At 38.9% G+C, this 17,054-nt stretch overlaps 1 non-coding gene across 1 annotated transcript; it reads right to left on the bottom strand.

Annotated features, from left to right (window-relative positions):
• Window positions 1-877: 877 nt before the first annotated feature.
• LOC127746038 (small nucleolar RNA R71) lies at window positions 878-984 on the bottom strand. The gene has a single exon (XR_008007659.1). It is a non-coding gene; the product is annotated as a small nucleolar RNA R71 (small nucleolar RNA).
• Between the last annotated feature and the right edge of the window lie 16,070 nt (window positions 985-17,054).

Below are 17,054 nucleotides of genomic sequence, written 5' to 3'. Positions count from 1 at the left end.
GCGCCATTGCCGGGGATTGATTTTGAATCAACAATGATTAAGTTGGAAGATCACTAGATTGAGCATTTTTCTTTTTCTTTATTTGTTATTTGATTTGGTCGATTACCTTCAGTTTGTTTAGTTTCTTCCTCAACCCCTTCACCCTCTCTGTTTTCTTTCGTTCTTTGTTAATTACAATTCTGCTCACTAACCCACTACCTATTTGATAATTTGCATCACTCACACTAACAATTACTCTAACAAGAATAATCTCTTCATTTTATCTCTTGCTGTGTGTTTTGTTAGTTGTATGACAGGGAGAAGAGAGGGAGCTTCAACTTCCTTCGATTCAGAACCTGAAAGGACCCTCTGGAGACTAAGGAGGGAAGCAAGAGGGAAAGGAATTGTTGGTACTGAGGAAGAGGAAGAGTACTTTGAACCCAACATGGAAGAAAATTTGGAAAACAATCATGAAGAAGAAGCTCACAACCATGCTAGAGAAGGCCCTGCAAACTGTGCTGGGCAAGAAAGGAGAGTTCTAGGCTCCTACATTAATCCTAATCCAGGAAATTATGGAAGTAGCATCCAGAAGCCCACCATACATGCCAACAACTTTGAACTAAAACCCCAGCTCATCACCCTTGTTCAGAACAATTGTTCATTTGGAGGAAGTGCTCAAGAAGACCCCAATCAACACCTAACCACCTTCCTGAGAATTTGTGACACTGTAAAGTCTAATAGAGTCCACCCGGATGTCTATAGGCTGCCCTTGTTCCCTTTTTCACTCAAGGACAGGGCATCCAAATGACTTGAATCCTTCCCAAAAGAGAGCTTAACAAATTGGGAAGATGTGGTGAACAAATTTTTGACAAGATTCCACCATCCTCAAAGAATCAACAGGCTGAGAGCTGAGGTGCAGACTTTCAGGCAACAAGATGGTGAGACTCTCTATGAAGCATGGGAGAGGTTCAAGGACTTAACAAGAAGATGCCCACCAGATATGTTCAATTAATGGGTTCAACTTCACATTTTCTATGAAGGTCTTTCCTATGAGTCAAAGAAGGTCGTAGATCATTCATCAGGAGGCTCTCTAAACAAGAAGAAAACCATTGAAGAAGCCATAGATGTCATTGAAATAGTTGCTGAGAATGACTACTTCTATGCCTCCGAAAGAAGTAACACCAGAGGAGTAATGGAGCTGAACCACATGGATGCATTGCTAACTCAAAATAAGATAATCACCAAGCAGCTAGCAGATCTTACTAAGAAGGTGGAGGAAAACCAAGTTGCAGCAGCCATCACTTCATCACCAGCTCAAGAAGGAGTGAATATAGGAGAAGAAGGTGACTGGGAGCAAGCCAACTATATTGGAAACTCACCTAGACAAATCCATGATCCATACTCCAAAACTTACAACTCTGGATGGAGAAATCACCCCAACTTTGGGTGGGGAAATCAACAAGACCAAGGTCAAGATCAGAGACACCACAACCTCAATTCCAACAACAATGCAACTCACCAACACACCTCACAAAGATCCTATCAACACCCACCTAACCAACCTTCTCAACCACCTAATCTCAACCCACCATCTCTAACAGACGATAGGCTCTCAAAGATTGAGGCTCTACTTGAAAATTTATGTAAAGAAGTCCAAGACAACAAGGTGTTTAAGGAAGAAGTGCGAGCCAATATCAAAAACCAAGGAGAAAACATCAAGAGATTGGAGTCCCAAATAGGGTATCTATCTCAACAAATTCCCAAATCCACTGATGGATTTCCCAGTGACATAGAGAAGAATCCAAGGGGAGAAACAAAGAAAGTAAAGTGGGAGGAATGTAAAATGATAACCACAAGTAATGAGAGGAGTATGAATGGAGTAGAACACCTCCAGGATGATCAAAAGGAAAACCAGGAAGAAATAAGCCATGCACTTCAACCCACACTCAAGGAAAAGTTGAAGAAGAAGGAGGTATTGAACCCATATGCACCTTTTCCCCAAAGGATTAAAGGTGGTGTAGCAGGGAGAATGTATTCAAGGTTCCTCGATATGTTTGCATCTCTTGATGTAAATATACCATTCATTAAGGCCCTCCAGCAAATGCCCTTCTACATCAAGTATATAAAGGAGCTACTAGCCAGAAAAAGTCCATTGAAGGGTGGACAGACAATAAAGATGAACAGGGATTGCAGTGCTCTCATTCAACTAGGGCCACCCACAAAGAAGAAGGATCCAGGGAGTTTTCACATTCCCTGTGCCATAGGAGAAACAATGATTGATAAGGGACTTTGTGACTTGGGAGCAAGCATCAACTTAATGCCCCTCTCCCTCATGAAGAAGTTTCAAATCAATGAGTTAACTTCCACAAATGTAATCATTAAGTTGGCTGACAAAACTCAAAAACAGGCAATAGGAGAAGTTGAAAATGTGCTGGTGAAGGTTGGGAGCTACTATCTTCCCACAGACTTTGTTGTCCTGGAAATGGATGAGAATCTTATTTACCTCATCATTCTGGGAAGGCCATTCCTAGCCACAGCTAGACCACTCATAGATGTAGAGCGAGGAGAGTTAGTGCTGAGAATACATGAGGAGCAGCTCACTTTCAATGTTTTCAACTTCTCACAAGAAGCAGATCATGATGACAGAGAGCTGATGAAGGAGCCAAACAAAAAAGCACAAGCACCATACATAACGACTCATATGGTCAACAACCAATGTAATCAGAAGGAGAAACAGCCAAGTGTAATCCAAAAGGAAACCAAAAAGAACAAGTTGGCATCAACGGACACAAGAAAAAAAGTCCCAAGGGGATGGAAAAAGAAGAAAATTCCCACAGAAGATTTCTCGCCATGAGATGAAGTGATTTCTACATACTTCCCATCTATACCACCTTACCTCCCCACCATTCCATCTCAACTGCCTCCAGTGTACACCATCAACAAAATCTTGTCCTTAGAGCATATGGAGCTTATCAACAAAGCCAATGGATATAGGTTCACTGCAAGGGGAGAAGACTTCAAGCACTATCAACCACCTTGACAAGGACCAAACGTCAAGCTAATGACACTAAAGAAGCACTCCATGGGAGTCAACCCATGTTCTATACCCTCTCTCTTAAATCTCTAATAATAGTAATAAGGAGAATTTCATGTAATTTTAAATCAATTTTGACAACCAATATAAGACCTCTTTACATGCAGCGTATAGTACATGATAAGTTTGGTGTTCAAAGCACACCAAATGGGGTTTGAACACACTTTATGAGGAAAAACTCATTCCCTAAACTTGTTGCACCATGTGATCACAAACAAGTTTGGTGTACCAACGTTGCATGCATGGGAAGCTTAATGATTGATTGATTTGCATTCATGGAAAGCATTTAGTCATTTAAAAAACAAAAGAAAAAGAAATTTTGTTTAGCTAGTTCACACTTTAAAGTTTCACACCAAAAATTTCAAATAACTGATTGCACTTTCTCTTCGTGTATAGGGAATCAAAAAGAACATTGATGGTACTTGATAGGACAATTGAGGAAGGGAGATTCGGCCACTATACCAAGGGAATCTCACACTTGTCTTCATGGGGAATGTCCTTAGAAGTGTTGCCATGCAACATTGGGAATGGATAGTTTTGGAGACCGAACCAAGACCCTCATAAAGGAGGTGATCCTTGTGCTCATTCAATTCCAAAACCCCAACCGTCCACCATTGAATTTCCCTAACAATCTACACCCTTCAATTCTCACCACCGGCCTATATAAGGAACCTTCACCACTCTAACCCTTCTCAACTATTCATCCAACTCACCTCTCTTCCTTCTCTCAAAACACATTCCTTTAAGACACATCTTGCCTCAAACCAATCGAACTCTATCTTCAAACTCATATCCTTCACCACCTTCGTAAACCAATTTTCACTTATGGCATCATCAAGCTCCAAGAGACGAAAGGGGAAGGAACCCATAGAACATCCTCCTTTTGATGAAAAGCAATTTAGAACCTTTTATCATGCACTCCAGTTTGGGTGGATGGCTGACAAAGAAATCATTTATGAACTAGGCTTTTAAGTGACACGAACTGAGTGTCCAGAAATCACAGAGAATGTGGAGCAACGTCGATGGAAGCTCCTCACTGATCCGATCACAAGGGTGAATGCAACTCTAGTGAGAGAGTTCTATGCAAATGCAGTTAGACAAGATAAGGTGGATGAATCCTATACAAGTTTCGTGAGAGGAGTCATGGTGGATTTTAGTCCCATGACCATCATGAAAGTGCTGAAATTGCGAAGCATACCCTTTGCAGAGGAGAGCTATCACTCGAGAATGGACAACAAACCCAAGTATGACCAGATTATACAGGATATATGTGTGCAAGGAGCAGACTGGAAAAGAGGCCCCAAGAGGAAGCCCAAATTTATAAAAAGAGGAGATCTCCTCCCTGAGGCTAAAGGTTGGTTCGAAATTGTAAGGAGATCCATCCTCCCAGCCGGAAACAACTCAGAGGTAAACCTTAAGAGAGCAACGATGGTGCGATGCCTAATGAAGGGAGGAGAGATCAAGGTTCATGAACTCAAAGCCCAAGGCATTTGGAAGCTTGCTGAGAAGAGCGATTATGGAGGAAGATTGGGTTATCCCAGCACTATTCTCCATCTTTGCAACCAGGCTAGGGTGATATTTGAGGATGAAAACCCCGAGTGGATAAAGGTTGGCATTCCCCTCACTTATCGTCGGATGCATGCTGCTACAATTCCACTACCTCCACGAAGGGTAAGAAAGAGGCCAGCCCATCAAGTAGAAGAAGAACAACATCCACAGGAGCAAACCCCAGCCATCTTAAGCATGCACCAATTACAAGAGTCTATTGATACCTTATTTAGGCAATGTATGGAAAATCAAGGGGCACAAAGGGAGTTTCAAATGCAATTAATGGACCGCCAAGAAGAATCACTCTCTAGATGGATGAATCAGCAAGGGGAATGGCAAAAACAACTGATGGATCAGCAAATGGAACAAGGGAGGCAATGGAGTGAATCCTTCCATAACTTGAACCAGAAGCAAGATCAACAACAAGAAGCCATCCAAAGGCTAATCAACATCCAAGCACATCAAGGTGCACACATTCATGAGATGCATATGAAACAAAGAGAACAGGCAGATCTTTTCGATGAATACAGAGCATTTTCGGAAGGAGTCTACATGAGTGAGACTGGATATCATGTGAATACCCAAGCCAGACTTGGGTATCTAGTCGGACAACTACATGTTTTGCATCCAGGGATCACAAAATATGAGGATGTAAAGGAAGAATTAGCACGAGTGGAGCACGAAAGGGCCGAACAAAGTCATGAGTCAGTAAGGAAGGCACTAGAAGATTGGAAAATAGCTAGAACAAATCGGATGAGAGGAAGCACAAGCGGACAAAGTGAACTTAAAAATGGCAAGGGAGCAGAAGAACATGAGAATACCAATAAGTGAAAGGTGGTGAAGTTCCTTCTTAGTTTTACCTTTTTCAAAGCTTTAAATAAGGAAAATCATGTATGAAATAGAACATGCTTCCATGGTAGCTTAGGATTCTCAATTCTGCATTTAAGTTTTTCATTGCTTAGATCTATGTTTATTGAGCTTAATGTCCCTGGTACACTTTCACCTTTCTTGCTTGTATGCTTGTCTTTTTAAGTTAATCAAAAAAAAAGAAAATGTTATGAAAAAAACAAAAGTGAAGTTATTTTGAGAAGTAGGTTCTGAATGTTTGTGGTAGGATGATTAGTAAGCTAAGTTGGTTCACCAAACAAGGAAAGAAAGCAACTATCTATCCTAAGTCCTATGTTTGAAACACATCCTTTGAGACTAACTAAACAATAAGATCCAAATAAGAAAAGAGAAAGAGCAATAAAAATGAAAAAGAAAGAAACACAATAAGAAACATTGCTAGGCACCAAGGGTTTAAGATGGAGGCATGTGTCTGTGGTGTTCATGTATAGGGGATTTACTTGGATGAATAAGCTCTCAGGAGTGCCTTATCACTTGGTAACTTGGGTTAACTAACTCGGGATTATCAGCTGAAAGTCCACTATCAAGAGTAACCCTTACTACAGAACACTTAGTAACCCAAAGAGGTGCTAGACACCAAGGTCTCAAGAAAGAAAAATAACAAACCATGTCCCTGTGGTGTGTACGTATGAAGGAAAGAGACTTGAGGGAGTAAGTCCTTAGGGGTGTCTTAACACCTAGCACCTTGAACCAACTGGTTCGGGAGTGTTGGTTGAAAGCTTATCATAAAGAGTCGCCCTCTTACAGAGCGCTTAGCCAAAAGAAGAAGGTAATAAACTTTGAAAAAGAAGGAAGGATCAACAAGAAAGGAGTCTCAAAGGATGCAATCAAGAAAGTGACCAAGGAATTGATAAAGGCTTGAAACCTAAAGGAAAAGAACCTAAGTTGCTATGCATGAAACCCCCTAAACCAGGAATTCTACTTCTTTTTTATCTTCTTGTTCTTTCATTTCATTCTTCCTATGTTTCAGTACTTTCTTAGGGACAAGCAAGCTTTAAGTTTGGTGTTGTGATGCCAGGGCATCTAGGCCAGTTCCACATACCTTTTCTTTACTGTTTTAGGGTAGTTTCATGCATTTTCTTAGTGAATAAGGCAAGTTTTGGATGAAAATACACTTACACCTTGATTCAAGCAACTATTGTGAATTTCATGTGATTTCATGAGGATTTTGCTAGAATTGCATGATAAATTGATGATGCATAATCTCATGACTTTGGCTAAAGCTTTGATGCACTTTATTTGCTTGATTTCAGGGCAAAGGAAGCAAGGAAGAACCACGTTAATACTCACGTTAATCTAGTTAACGTGAATACTAACGTGGAATAGTAAATAGCTTGCAACGTTAATGAGAAAAGTGATCACCAATAACGCCTACGAAGCCATCAATAGCTCACGTTACTTGCCATGTTAACTAAGTTAACGTGGTAGTTAACGTGGAGACAAAAGAGAACTCCAACGTTAGTGGTAAAAGTGAACACCACTAACGTTCCAAAACCTGGCAATGAGCCACGTTAAGAGTCACGTTAACTTAGTTAACGTGAACTCTAACGTGGAAGAGAAGAACAATGCCAACGTTAGTGACACTCACCTTTGTCACTAACGTTGGATCAATTAGCATTGCCTACGTTAGTGGTCACGTTAAGACCACTAACTTGAGAGTTAACGTGGAGTTGAGGATTAATGAGCCAACGTTAGTGACACTCACTTTTGTCACTAACGTTGGAAGATGGCATTCTCTACTACGTTAAGAGTCATGTTAACTTAGTTAACGTGAGCTCTAACGTGGAGAGTAGGGGCATTTGGAGCATTAGTGACAAAGATAAGTGTCACTAACGCTCTCGAACGTGAACCATACCCACGTTAAGAGCCACGTTAGTTACACTAACGTGAGCTCTAACATAGGGACAAAAGGCACATAGCAACATTGTTGGGAAAGGTGAGTCCCAATAACACTTGCGAAAGGGGTATAAGCCAACGTTATTGGGAAAAGTGAGTCCCAATAACGTTAGCAAAGATTTAGAAGGCCACGTTAGCGGTCACGTTAGTGCCACTAACGTTGGAGTTAACGTGAGGTATTTAAGGGTGGAACGTTAGTGGAAAAAGTGATTGCCACTAACGTTCTCGAACCCACAATGTCACTTAACGTTAATCTCACTAACGCCCATGCCTAATTCATACTCCTCTGCAAGCTGGGCCCATTAAAAATTAGAACTGCTTCAACTCAAGATCCAGAGCCCACATCCAAGACTTGAAGAACTCACTAGAAGATCAAGAGGAGTAGTATATATAGGAGTAGTTTTGAACTATAGAGAAGCTTGGCACTTTGGAGAACTACCTCTGTATATTTACTTTTCTGCACTTTTAGCATGGATTCTTCTTTTCTGCCATTTTTAATTTCTAGAGCTATGAACAACTAAACCCCTTTCATTGGGTTAGAGAGCTCTGTTGTAATTTGATGGATCAATTATAGTTTTCATTCCTTTTCTTCTTTCTTCTCTTTTGATTTACTAGAAAGCTTTCGATCTTAATTCAACTGGTTAGTTGTCTTGGAAAAGAAACTCTCCATAATTGGATCTCCTCTGAGCCTTGAAAAAGGGATGAAGAGATCATGCTAGAAATGCTTTCTCATGTTGGACCAAATTGGGGTCTGGGCGGATATAGTGACATGTAATCCTCCCAACACTTTGATTTGGAAATACATGTGGTATAATCAGTGACCATACTTCATCTCTTCCCATGAGCAATTAAATCATGGAATTGGGTAATTATTCAAGTTTAGAGAGATTGGGTTGCCAAGGAATTGGAACTCAATCACTTAAGATTGCCAAGAAGATCAATAGATGCTTTGATTGAGGAAGAGATGAAAATGAACTTGATCCGGAGAATGCAACATCTCCTGAACCCAATGATTTCCCCATTTCTGATCTTACCCATTCTCTTTACTTTCTGTCATTTATTTTCATGCTCATTGCCCCAAATCCCCATTTAAGATTCTGCACTTTATTTTCTGTTATTTACTTTCCTGCCATTTAATTTTCTGTAATTCTCAACTACATCCTGTTTAGCTCAACTAGCATAATCTTTCAATTAAAATTGCTTGACCAATCAATCCTTGTGGGATTCGACCTCACTCTATTGTGAGTTTTTACTTGACGACAATTCAGTATACTTGCCGAAGGGAAATTTGTTGAGAGACAAGTTTTCATGCATCAGTAGGTCTCCTTTCATTTGGTGTACATCTCCTTGTAGTTGTTCCCAATTGAATCCTTCAGAAAATTATTGGTATTATTGATATGGTGGTGGTTGGAGTGCTAGAAAATGTGGTTACTCCTCTGCCTCTTCTTCTTCTTGTTGTTGTGGCTCATGAGCATGAGCTCTATGCTCCCTGGCTCTCTGAAGTGGGTTGACAACCACCACTTTGGCCATCTTCTTGGCAGTTATAGGCTTGTCTTGCTCCACTAGCACTTCATCAATAATCTTCTCAACCACAGCTTCATCACACAGCCTTTGTATGACGGTGGGCAACGCCAACCTTGAGCCATCTTTGGTGCTTTTCAGCACTTTGTTGATATTGTTGGCAATCAGCTCTCCAACATTGACATTCTCACCTTTCATGATGCTGTATATGAGTACAGCTCTCTCTTTGGTCACCTCTGAAGTGTTGGATGTAAGGATTAGGGACCTTCTCACAAAATCCAACTACCCTCGAGCTTGGGGGCTCAAATCTCTTCTTCTCAACTGGTTGGGCCTCTCATTCTTGTCGTTTATCCATTGTACATTCAACACATAGATTTCATTGAGGATTTCATCAAATCCTGGGTCTTGTTGCTTCATTCTTTCCTCATAGCTCCGGGTGGAGTTTGTCTGCTTTACCATTAACATCCTTGATAAACCACTATTTTATGGTTTATCTTATGCTCAATTGAGTGGTTTTTATCAACTCTTTACTCACTTATTCGTACAATTCGCATGTTTTACATTTTTCTTCCTGATTTTGTGCTATGATTAAAAACATGCTTCTTTGATCTTATATTTGCTTATTATTAATCCTCTCTTATTACCATTAGATGCCTTGATATGTGTGTTAAGTGTTTTCAGATATTATAGGGCAGGAATGACTTGGAGGATGGAAAGGAAGCATGCAAAAGTAGAAGGAATACAAGAAGTTGAAGAAGTTGTTAAGCTGTCCAGCCTGACCTCTTCGCACTCAAATAGCTATAACTTTAGCTACAAAGGTCCAAACAACGCGGTTCCAGTTGCGTTGGAAAGCTAACGTCCGGGGCTTCAATTTGATATATAATTTGCCATAGCTTCCTCGAAGTTAGGCGATGCGAACGCGTGAATGACGTGCCCATGTCGCATTTGCAAACTGCAATCCGCGCGGACGCGTGGATGACGCCTCCGCGTCACTTGGCCGCGACCTGTACGAACCAGAAAGCGCTGTAAGTGACTTCTCGGCTGTTTTTGACCCAGTTTTTGGCCCAGAGAATACAGATTAGAGGCTATAAAGTGGGAGAATGCATCCATTCATGATCATGCTTTGATAATTCATAATTTTAGTTTTAGATGTAGTTTTTAGAGAGAGAGGTTCTCTCCTCTCTCTTAGGATTTAGGTAGGATTTTTAGAAATTAGGATTTAATTTGACTCTTCATCAGGTTCAATATTTCCTTTACTTTATATTTATCTCTTATTTTAGATACTTTAATGCTTTTATTGGTATTTGATTTATGTTGCCCAATTGGCTTATGAACTTTTCATGTTAGGATTATACATTATTGAGATGTTTTTAGATTTGTGATTTCAATTCAGCTTTCCACATTTTTGGTCTTGGTTAAGAAATCAGTAACTCAGGAGTTATCTTAGCTCAACATAATTGATAACTGTTATCTTTGCTAATTGAACTGAACTTCAATAATCCCAACCTTGTTCATTCCTCATTCTCAAACCCCAATTTACAACCTCCATAACCAATAATAAGAACACACTTCCCTGCAGTTCCTTGAGAAGACGACCCGAGGTTTAAATACTCGGTTATCAATTTTAAAAGGGTTTGTTACTTGTGACAACCAAAACGTTTACACGAAGGGATTTCTGTTGGTTTAGAATCTATATCTACAACGTGACTATTTTTATAAAATTCTTTACTAGCAAAAATTCTAACGTCAAAATGGCGCCGTTGCCGGGGAATTACAAACGTGTGCCTAGGCAACAACATCCTCCTAGATATCATGGACAGAGACCATTTTACAATGCATGCCCAACTGATAGATTTGGTGGACCGCCTTGTAGCTACCAACAAGCCCCACCCTATGCTCAGAGACCATCCCTTCAACACAGCCCCAATCCACAATACTCACAAGCTTCTTTTCACCATTCACCGCCATATGATCCTTATCCACCTCAACACCAATCCAATTACTCCCAAGAACCACCACTCCCTTATACACCACATTCACATTCATCAAGCCAAGAATCACAGGTTCGCTTCAAAGAATCAGTAAACCAGTTCACAGCAACCCTTCATCAACTGGAGCAAGCAATAAATCAATTATCTTCCAGACGTTCAGACACTCAACAGACTCCCATGGCTTCATGTAGAGAATCCAATGAAGAATGTATTGTGAAGAAGACACAAGAAACTCCAATAGACAGCATAGAGCATAACTTCGTACTGGAACAAATAGAGGAAGCTGTCATTGTAGAAGAAGAAGAGTTGGTTGAAGATTTAGGAGATGCCGAACCGCCACCTGAATCCAGAGTTGTGGAGAATTCCTTCAAGAATGTTACAATTGATGCTCAAGAGGATCTTGCACAGCCTCCAATGCAGATATCTTATGAAGAACTGGACGGAGTAACTCAAGACGCATGTTTCCTTGATGATGATAGTCACCAATCAAGTCCTCCTAGTGATGAACCTACACCCGCAAATGAATTATTTGAGACAGAAGAATCTTCCCCAAGTGAATACGAAGATGATGCAGAGGTCGACTTTTCTCAACCTCCTAATTATGACTCGAGTGATAAGGAAGATATGGAAGACTTTGACCAGGATATGGCTGGAATGGAAAAGATTTGCAAAGAAGTGGAAGGATTCACTGAAGACTGATTTAAGAAAATTGTCGTGGTATAGAATTTCCTCAATTGAATGAATTCTCGTTGCAAGTATAGTTCTACACCAACAAACAATTCTCCCAATCAAAAATATTGGTTGTCACATGTACAAACCCCAATGAAAATTAACCGAAGTATTAAGACTCCGGGTCGCCTCACAAGAAATTGCAATGAAGTGCTTAATTATTGGCTATGGGGATCAAGGGGGGTTTGATTTGATATTGGGCAAGGAAATTTAAAACCAAGAAAGTAAATGATACGAAAAGTAAATCAACAAGCAATTAAAGGAAGCAATTAAAGAAAGAGAGACATTCATGACAATGAATTGAGATCATAGGCTTTCTATCCTAGTCATGCATGATTAATTCATCTTATTTAGTCAACTCCAACAAATAGGGAGAAAGTCAAACAAGATAATGAATCATATCACAATGATAAACAAGAATTTATCTCATTACATCAACTCCAACAAATAGGGAGAAAGTCTAACGAGACTAGCTAATCTCAATCCAAAAGTCCTAACCGACTTACTAATTAAACTAGCAAAAGATTAGCATCAATGGAAACAATATTCCATAAGTCCTAATCAACTCACTAATTAAATTAGCAAAAGATTAGCGTCAATGGAAACAATATTAGCTAACAACTCTAGATCACCAACATAATTTGGGTTTTCATGACTCAAGATTGCCTAATTACTCTTTCCAAGCCAAGAATGCTCAAAATCTAGTCTAACATCCAACCAAGCATTTTGTCAAACACTTGGTGGGCACAAAAGAAAAGCATAGTAAATGTGCAAAAATAATAAAATCTACCAACTATCAATAGCAAGAAAAGTAAAATCAATAACTCAAATCAACAATAAAAATAACATCAAACAAAAAATTGCATTAAAGGAAAATTAAGATCCAACAAGGTTCATGAACATAAAAGCAACAAAATAAAAGAAATGAACAAGTAAAAACTAGAAGAGTAGAGATGTAACAACAAGAAATTAAAAGGAGAAACTAATCAAAACAAGAATTAAAAGTTGGATTTAAGAAAACTAAACCTAAACTACCCTAAATTCTAGAGAGAAGAGAGAGCTTCTCTCTCTAGAATTCTACCCTAAAACATGATGAAAACTAAACTATGACTCCTTGCTTCATTCCCCCCTCAATCCTTGGGTTCAATAGCATCAAAAATGGGTTGGATTGGGCCCAAAATGAGCTGCAAAATCGCTGGGGGCGATTTCATTAAAGTGGGCCACGGACAGCATCGGTGCGCGCGCGCAAAGTGCTCGTGCGCGCCTCTGAACGCGAAGCAACATATGGCAAATTTTTTATCGTTTCGAAGCCCCGGATGTTAGCTTTCCAACGCAACTAAAACCGCCTCATTTAGACCTTTGTAGCTCAAGTTATGGTCATTTGGGTGCCAGGAGGTCAAGCTTGACAGCTTTACAGTTCCCTCATTTCTTCATGAGTTCTCCTACTTGCATGCTTTTCTTCTCACTTCTTCCATCCAATACTTGCCTTATGAACCTGAAATTACTCAACAAACATATCAAGGCATCGAATGGAATTAAAGTGAATTAAATTTAGCTATTTTAGGGCCTAAAAAGCATGTTTTCACATTTAAGCACAAATCAAAGGAGAATTGCAAAACCATGCTATTTCATTGAATAAATGTGAGGAAAGGTGATAAAATCTTTCAAAATAATCACAAGATAAACCACAAAATTGGGGTTTATCAAATATCCCCACACTTAAACCAAGTATGTCCTCATGCTAAGAATAAAGAAGGACAAGAAAAGGGTATGAACATTTATTCAATGCAATTAAACTACATAAACCTATCTACATGTATGCGACTAAATGCAAAATGCTTCTACCTACTTGGTCAAAAGTAAATCAATCCCCAAGAGCATGTATGAACAAGTTGGGCTAAAATCATATAATTATTCTTGAATCCTACCAATTCAAATATCAAAATAGAGCACAAATAGACTTGCAAGAAGAAAAGCTCATGAAAGCCGGGAACAATGAATTGAGCATCAAACCCTCGCCGGACGTGTATCCGCTCTAGTCGCTCAAGTGTATAGGATTGATCACTTAATTCTCCTCTAATCATGCTTTCCAAGATTTATTTTTCATCTAACAATCAACAATTATTCAATGCATGCATACATTCATCATGAGGACTTATTCATAGGTTGTAATGGGGCTAGGGTAAAGGTAGGATGCATATGGTCAAGTGAGCTTGAAATTTGAATCTTTGATTAACCTAAGCTCTAATCAAACACATATAACAACCTATACAATTTTAATACACAACCTAGCTACCCATGATTCCCACTTTTTCACATATTCATGCATTCTTTTTTTATTCACATTCCATATGCATTGATTTTTATTGAACTTTATTTTGGGGCATTTTTGTCCCCTTTTTATATCTTTTTCTCTTTTTTTTCTTTTTCTATATTTTTTTTATTTTATATATATATATTTTTTTCTTTATCATTTTTTTTCTAAAGGATATACAAACGTATCAATGCATATGGTTTTTCATATTTAATGCATAAGCATGTACCCAATTCTCAAAAATCTTCAACAAAAATACAAAAATACACTTTCCTCTCAACCAATGTCCCAAGTTTCCCATACCCAAATGATACACACCCTCACTAGCCTAAGCTAATCAAAGATCCAAATTAAGGACATTCATTATTTTTCACTTAGGGGTAGTGATGTGCTAACATTAAGAACAAAAGGGATTAAATAGGCTCAAAATAAGGCTAATAATGGTTGATGAAAGGTAGGCTATTTGGGTAAGTGAGCTAAATGAAATGATGGCCTCAATCATATAAATGCATGTATACATGGAATAATGGACATAAAGAATCAAACAAATCAAAGATTACAATCATAGAAAGAGAACAATGCACACAAGAATGTAAATAAGTGGTTGTATGATGTAACCACACAATTTGGCTCAAAACTCTCATGCTTGTGTTCTTAGCTCAAAAACCATGTTCCAAAATACATTCTTCAAGCAAGTTTGTCACAAAATTTTTTTCCAAATTGGTAGGATGCCCTAAAAATAATTTTTCTTGGAAAAGAAATCATCGCCCTAACCAAGTAGTCCTAACATAAAAAGAAATGATAGAATAGATACAAATTATAACTAACATGCAACCTATCATGCAATGCAACAACTAACTAACAAAGAAATTGGTGTTGAAAGAAAGAAATTGTTACCCATGGAGATCGGTCAGACGACCTCCCCACACTTAGAAATTTGCACCGTCCTCGGTGCATGCAAAGAAGAGTAAAGGTGGACGGGTTGCTACAATTGATGAGCTCCTTCAAAAGGTTGTGCGGGTGAACTTGTTTGTTGCCCCATTTGAAGCTTTTCCTTTCCTTCTTGGTGGCCATCCTCAAAGAAAAGAAAAAGAAAGAAAATTAAGCCTACAACAAAGATACTAAAGCAAATAGAACATAGGCGGGGGCTAATGCCAAATAAGAGTAAGGTTCTCACTACATGTTAGCTACGCATGTGAGAGAGCAATATAGGCAAAGGGCATGTCAATTAATACTTGATGCAATAATAAAGTCAAATGGCATGAAGAGCATGTTGAGCATCAAGTTCAAACAAGAATAAACACAAACAAGATTAGGGATAGGCATAAGAGTATTTGGTCCCATCCTAACTCAATGATGATGAGGTATAAAAACAAGGGGTCATGAGTGAGGAAGGACTAAGGCACTAATCTTGTGTGTATAGCAAATATTACAATTACTATCAAGCAAGTCACAAAGCATCAAGATTAACCAAGAAATTCTCAACAATTGAATATAAGAATCCAACACCATTATTAAAACAAGAACATAGAAAAGAAAACATGACCAAGCTATAAAAACAAAATTGAAATGCAATGAATGATAATATGCAAATGCAACATATAAAAGAAGATGAAAATAAGAAAGATAAAAAGTGAAAAATTTGAAAAGAAAGTAAGAAAGGAAGAAAGAAGAAGAAAGAAAGAGAATGGAAGAAAAAAAAATTATTTATTTTATTTTATTTTATTATATTAATTTTTTTTTTAAAAGAAATTTTTTTTCTTTTTTTTTCAAGAGAGGAAGAAGAAAAAAAGTAAAAAGAAAGAAGAAGAAAAGAAGAAAGAAGGAGAAAGGGGAAAAATAGGGTGCAAATCCGTGCATATGCGCCATGCGTGCTTAGGCACGGATGCAGCAGGTACAATCCGCGCGCGCGCCATGCGCGCTTGGGCGCGGATGCGGCTTGGACAATCGGCGCGCGCGCGTCATGCGTGCTTACGCGCGGATCGCCTGGCACAAAGTAGGCATAAAGTGGGCACAACTCTCGGGTTTTAGTACTAGGAGTTGTGAAACCACATCGGCGCGCGCGCGCACTGCGCGCTTGGGCGTCGATGCCCGTTTTTTTTTTAATTTTTTTTAAGAAGCATAAAAACAGAATTTAACACTCTCCTAACCTATAAACATTCTAAAGCAACCAAAATTCAAATTTAACAAAAATCTTTAAGTTTTTGAAAAAAATTATTTCAAAGACAAAACAAACAAAACTTGCACTACAAGCAAAATGCAATTCAAAAACAACTAACCTACAACTTAAAGCATAAATCTACTCAACCAAACCAACAATCAAAACATCAAAATACATAAGAGTATAGAAAATGACAAAAACTACCTACAATGGCAACTCCAATCACTTATTAACCAAATCTAAAAGAGAGTGGAAAGAGTTTACCATGGTAGGGTGTCTCTCACCTAGCACTTTTAGTTTAAGTCCTTAAGTTGGACATTTGGAGGCTCCTTGTCATGGTGGCTTATGCTTGTGTTCATCCTTGAACCTCCAAGAATGCTTGCTCTTCCATTGGTTGTCAGAATTTCCAACCATCTTCACCAATCTTGGGTGAGGTTCTTCCCAAGATATGAGCTCCCAAAATTGATCCTCACATATTCTCGGAGTCCAAATCTTGTTTTTACACCCATCTTCAAGTTGATCATCATAGCTCCAATTGGGTGGTTTAGCCTTGGAATTCTCAAAGAAGCCTCCAAACAACTTCCTAGACCCATACAATTTAGCTCCACACCAAACCTTGCAATCAAACTTTGAACATGCAACCATGAAGAACCTAGAATGATGTTTCCAACCACTACACAACTCTCACCTACTCTTAACTCCACAAAGAGCTCTAAGTTGACCATCATTTTCAATCAAACCATATTCAAGTGGGAAAGTAAAGATTAGAGATAAGAATTTTACCCACTTGAATGTTGTGTAGGATGGTGACTTAGGAAGGGGGACCTCCCCAACTTAGACAGTGCGAGGTCTACTCCCTTGTGCTCTTTCTTGACTACCTTCACCTCTTTGCAAGCTTTTTCAACTTCAATTCCT

This window comes from Arachis duranensis, chromosome 3 (genome assembly GCF_000817695.3).
Source record: "Arachis duranensis cultivar V14167 chromosome 3, aradu.V14167.gnm2.J7QH, whole genome shotgun sequence".
Taxonomy (NCBI): Eukaryota; Viridiplantae; Streptophyta; class Magnoliopsida; order Fabales; family Fabaceae; genus Arachis; species Arachis duranensis.
This window is presented reverse-complemented; position numbering and strand designations above follow the sequence as displayed.